General features: G+C 49.4%; 1 protein-coding gene across 1 annotated transcript in view; it reads left to right on the top strand.

The window, feature by feature from the left end:
* Positions 1-305: 305 nt before the first annotated feature.
* The window catches only part of POLG2 (DNA polymerase gamma 2, accessory subunit), a 49454-nt gene continuing 43759 nt past the window's right edge, over positions 306-6000 (top strand). The window contains exon 1 of the mRNA XM_068264445.1: positions 306-389. The gene's annotated coding sequence lies outside the window, so the exon portion shown is untranslated. The remainder of the gene's footprint in view (positions 390-6000) is intronic.

Raw genomic sequence — 6000 nt, 5'->3', positions numbered from 1 at the left:
CCATAAAGGGCTCTACTTACTCGCTCTGAGGCTGAACCCCTGCTCCATTATTTGCACTACCTGTCTCAGGGTCTGGCTGTAAAGCTACCCTGCAACGCATCGCCCGCACACCAGGCTCCGAGGAATGCGTGCTGCCAGCCCGACCTATACCCGAATGCCAGCACGTGACACAGCGGAAGGTCGCATACAATAGGCGTTCCCGTCAAATCATCGGCGCAGATTGCAGCCTGATTGGTAAGTCAGCCCTGAGACACGGTAAACACGCCCCCTGGACTAGACACAAGTCGCATAGACACCGCCCTGTCGCACCTATTTTCCGCAGTGTGGAACGCATGGCCCGCCCACTGGCTGAAACGTGGAACGCACGGAGAAGGCACATGGAGCATTAGGTAACCTCTTGTTTATTGTGTATCGCTTGGCTCATAGGTCCCGTCCCCTACACCGTGATATGTGCATTCCCTGATCACTTTCCTCCCGTCGCCTCCTGCTGCCTTGTATTGTTGCTCCACTAAATCCTGGTGTCCGGGGTCAGGGCTGAAGTCTTGACTTTCTGTGTATCTTTCTTGTCTGTAATTAAACTACAGTAAAGTAACCTGTAGGCATAGCTCCCAACTGTCCCTCTTTGGAAACCCTGTCCTTATTTCTTCCTCTATTGTTCCTCTTTCTGGACTGATGTACAGATCTGTGTAAATATATGTATTTTTCCACTGAAAAATGTGTTTAATTGACTCTAAACTTTATTCCCATCCTTTAAATTGATACATTCACATGTTGATATAAAGAAAATTAACCAGGATAGACAGGGCCAGTGTGGTTTGAATTATAAAACAACATAATTTTTCTGGTGAAATCTTTATAGTGTTGTCCGGATCATGAACGATTCGGATCTTTGATCCGAATCTATTTTATGAGTCGATCATCCGAATCATCAAAATGAGTGATTCGAATCGCAAAAGGGGCGGGGCCAGGAGCGACACGCCCCCTCTCAGCGGGCAGCGGGGTCCTGGAAGCAGAGCAGAGATGGATCGCTCTGTTGTATGGGAGGCAGCCTTGCACAGGGACAGGTAGATGGGAGAGAGGGGACATGGGTGCCACTGCCAGATATGTGTAGAGCACACATACTGGCTATTACGTGCTGCCCATTATAGGCTGTCTGTTCCGTAGTGCTGCACAGTGAACACATTGGAAGCTTTTGGCTCAGCACAGCTCAGTAACTTTGCAGACAGTGTGATTGAAAGGCAATATAATCCTCCTGCACTCGGCACTAAACAGCTGCACTTATCTTCTGGGACTGGGAATGCTTTCTTTCACTGTGAGACCTTTTCTTTCAAAGTGTACAGATGAACATATAGGTGAAATATATGTAAAGCGTATGACTTCAGCATGTGGGTATTACGTGCAAACATTTCTGCTCTCTGCTCGTCCCTCCTCCCTTCTCTGTCCACTCCCTGCCCTCTGTCCATCTTCTCCCCTTCTCTGTGTGTCCACCCCCTCCCCTTCTCCTGTCCACAGACCTGTCCTGCTGTTCATTTCACCCCCGAATGCTTCCGGTAGTAAAATGATCCGAGATTCGGATCAAAGATCCGGATCTCTTCAATGATCCGATTCGAATCATCCGGATCATTGAAAAGATCCGAACTTCCCATCTCTAAATCTTTACAGTATGCTGTGACTTAGTGATGGGTCGTTCGCGAACGAGCCGGCTCTAAGAGCCGGCTCTTTGCTGTGAACGACAAGAGCCGGCTCTCAGTTTTTAAAGAGCCGATGCCTCAGCCGCCCCACACAGCTCTGATTTGCTGTGTAATAAAGGGCGCTGAGGCATGCTGGGAGATGTAGTCCTGTAGTTGCAGCTTGTAGGAGTGTATGGGGCAGAGCAGAGCAGTAGCAGGAGGGATTGGGGCAGTCAGCGAAGCAGTCTGGAGTGGTCATGGAGACGGGGGCGGGGCTTTTATTCCGATTCTGAGTGGTGTCCAGTGATATTTAATGAAGAGCCGATTGAGAGCCGTAAGAGCCGATTCAGAAGAGCCGATTCTCCGAGAAGAGCCGGAATTCCCATCACTACAGTGTGACTAGATGTGTGTCATGGGTGTTATTAGGTGTGGCAGGGTTGTGGCTTAAGTGTCCCTCTTCATGATCTCAAAAAGTTGGGAGGTATGACTTAAGGGGAGGGACCTACAAGTAGGTTCTATCTAGATCATTATCATATATGAATGATAGCAAAATAACCAAGCACCCCAAGTATCCCGAATCCACTGTCCCGATTTGGGGGGGGGGCGGCTATCCCGCGCCACCCCCTTGTGTCCCAGCCGGATGCCTGGCATCACATACATTCCTCCCTCCCTCTGAATGTGCCCCCCTGTGTCCACCAGAGTAAAGTGCGCAACGGAGCGGGCTGCCATCTTACCATTAATTCTCGCGTACCGGCAGCGGACTTCACTCTGCTTCCTGTGACGGCACAGGAAGCAGAGAAGAGTCGGCTGCCGGTACGCGAGAATTAATGGTAAGATGGCAGCCCGCTCCGCTGCACACTTTACTCTGCAAGCAGGGGGGGACGCAGGGGGCACATTCAGAGATCCCTCATCTCCTATTGGCAGCCGGCGCCTTAATTCTTTTTTTTCGCCTCCTCTCCAGTGGTACGCTCCTCCCCACCCACAGGCAGGGTATATTTATTTACTACATGAAGGATTATTGATAAAAAAATAAACTGTAAAAAATCTATATGGTATGCTGCACTAGGGGTGTGGCCAGGCCCGGCCCTAGACCATTTGCCGCCTGAGGCAAATTTTAAAGAAGCCGCCGCCGCCTAACCCCCCCCCCCCCGTGGGTGTGCGGGGGCCGCCCGAGCTGGAGGGAATAGCGGGCAGGAAGGGGGTATTGGGCCTAGCGGCGGGGAGGGGGGTCGGACCCCCCCCTCCCTCGCCTGGGTCCCCCGTCCTCCGCTCCCCTCCAGCTTGTTAGGTCGCTGGCTGGCTGCAGCTATAAGCGGCAACGGGCAGGGATTACTCACCTCTTCCTCGTTCCAGGCCAGCCTGCGCTCCACTGACGTCACTTTCTGCTACGCCGCAGGAAGTGACGTCAGTGGAGCGCACGCTGGAACAAGGAAGGTGAGTGATTCCCGCCCGTTGCCTCTTATAGCTGCAGCCAGCCAGCGACCTAACAAGCTGGAGGGGAGCGGAGGACGGGGGACCCAGGCGAGGGAGGGGGGGGTCCGACCCCCCTCCCCGCCGCTAGGCCCAATACCCCCTTCCTGCCCGCTATCCCCTCCAGTTCGGGCGGCCCTCCCCACCCACGGACGGGCGGGTGCCGCCCCCCCAGAAGTGCCGCCTGAGGCAAACGTTTCACCCCGCCTCATGGGCGGGCCGGCCCTGGGTGTGGCCTAAGTGTCCCGGTTTCTGATTCCAAAATGTTGGGAGGTATGAAATATTGTGTATGATATGTATCAAAAAAATGGTGAGATAAGAAAAACAGTGGGTATGACCCGGTTGAGCACAAATCACAGCTAATCAATTGCTATTATCACAGAAGAACACTTTATTGATCCAAATATAGTTAACATTAAAACGTCATTAAAAATGTGCCCACCCCGCACCCCCCATAACCTCCCCAACCTGGACTCTCGACCCCCTCGACAACCCCACTATTGAAGGCTAACTACCAAGGAAGGTGAGCGATAGGACCTACAAGGCCTTTATGGAAAGATGTTCCAGCTGTACAACAATTATTGTCACCAATCTGAGTTGAAAAAATTCTTTCCTGCATATATGAGACTCAAGTACTCAAGGAAAAAAGATCATCAGCAATCCTCAGGCAGGTCACATAAGTTTGCATCAGTGCCACTAGATAGTACAGCCACAGCGGGTCCAATGATCACGCATCTGTGTGAATGGATCCATATAGCAGCAGTCTGATTCACCAGCGGCAGCAAGCATATAGAAGCACAGTTTCATGCAAAGCAAGACAAGCAAAGCAAGAGTTCCAAGCCGGCATCTATCAGGTACAGGCAACAGTTCAGCCTTGAAGATGAAAAATGCTTGCTAATAAGTGAAGTTCATATGAAACAACCTGTACATACTGCTTGCATGCGGGCAGAGAGTTGACAGGTGTATATATGAGCCGGTATATTGTGGCAAGGTATATCCAAAAGAGGCTGGCTTACGTGTTCCAATGATTAGCTGTACCGTGATGGCAATGATGGACTCCCCTCTATAATCAGGCTAGCATGCCCGGCTGTTGTGGAATCCAAGAGCTGTACCAAATCCGCATGTCGGGAACTGATGGTAGTCGGGACGCAGCACATGCGTCTACAGGCTGGTGTGCTAGTAGCCAGGTGAAATCCAAGGGCTCAATTGAGTCCACATGCAGGAGGGTAATGGAGGTCGGGACGCAGCACATGCGTCCTCGACCGGTTTCGCCGGACTTCCGGCTTCAACTGGAGGTCTACGTCATTTCATTTCACCAGAAAATTTCACCAGAAAATTAACGCAATGCGGGCAAACCTTTCACCAGAAAAGAAACGCAATGCGGGCAAACATTTCCCCAGAAAAGAAACGCAATGCGGGCAAACATTTCCCCAGAAAAGAAACGCAATGCGGGCAAACATTTCCCCAGAAAAGAAACGCAATGCGGGCAAACATTTCCCCAGAAAAGAAACGCAATGCGGGCAAACATTTCACCAGAAAATAAACGCAATGCGGGCAAACATTTCACTAGAAAGTAAACGCAATGCGGGCAAACATTTCACCAGAAAAGAACCGCAATGCGGACAAACATTTCCCCAGAAAAGAAACGCAATGCGGGCAAACATTTCACCAGAAAAGAAACGCAATGCGGGCAAACATTTCACCAGAAAAGAAACGCAATGCGGGCAAACATTTCACTAGAAAGTAAACGCAATGCGGGCAAACATTTCTCCAGAAAAGAAACGCAATGCGGGAAAACATTTCACTAGAAAGTAAACGCAATGCGGGCAAACATTTCCCCAGAAAATAAACGCAATACGGGCAAACATTTCACTAGAAAGTAAAAGCAATACGGGCAAACATTTCACCAGAAAAGAAACGCAATGCGGACAAACATTTCCCCAGAAAAGAAACGCAATGCGGGCAAACATTTCACCAGAAAAGAAACGCAATGCAGGCAAACATTTCACTAGAAAGTAAACGCAATGCGGGCAAACATTTCACCAGAAAAACGCAATGCGGACAAACATTTCCCCAGAAAAGAAACGCAATGCGGGCAAACATTTCACCAGAAAATAAACGCAATGCTAGCAAACATTTCACTAGAAAGTAAACGCAATGCGGGCAAACATTTCACCAGAAAAGAAACGCAATGCGGGCAAACATTTCACTAGAAAGTAAACGCAATGCGGGCAAACATTTCACCAGAAAAGAAACGCAATGCGGGCAAACATTTCACTAGAAAGTAAACGCAATGCGGGCAAACATTTCTCCAGAAAAGAAACGCAATGCGGGCAAACATTTCACCAGAAAATAAACGCAATGCTAGCAAACATTTCACTAGAAAGTAAACGCAATGCGGGCAAACATTTCACCAGAAAAGAAACGCAATGCGGGCAAACATTTCACTAGAAAGTAAACGCAATGCGGGCAAACATTTCTCCTGAAAAGAAACGCAATGCGGGCAAACATTTCACCAGAAAAGAAGCGCAATGCGGGCAAACATTTCACCAGAAAAGAAACGCAATGCGGACAAACATTTCCCCAGAAAAGAAACGCAATGCAGGCAAACATTTCACTAGAAAGTAAACGCAATGCGGACAAACATTTCCCCAGAAAAGAAACGCAATGCGGGCAAACATTTCACTAGAAAGTAAACGCAATGCGGGCAAACATTTCACCAGAAAAGAAACGCAATGCGGGCAAACATTTCACTAGAAAGTAAACGCAATGCGGGCAAACATTTCTCCTGAAAAGAAACGCAATGCGGGCAAACATTTCACCAGAAAAGAAACGCAATGCGGGCAAACATTTCACCAGA

This window comes from Hyperolius riggenbachi, chromosome 12 (assembly GCF_040937935.1).
Source record: "Hyperolius riggenbachi isolate aHypRig1 chromosome 12, aHypRig1.pri, whole genome shotgun sequence".
Taxonomy (NCBI): Eukaryota; Metazoa; Chordata; class Amphibia; order Anura; family Hyperoliidae; genus Hyperolius; species Hyperolius riggenbachi.
This window is presented reverse-complemented; position numbering and strand designations above follow the sequence as displayed.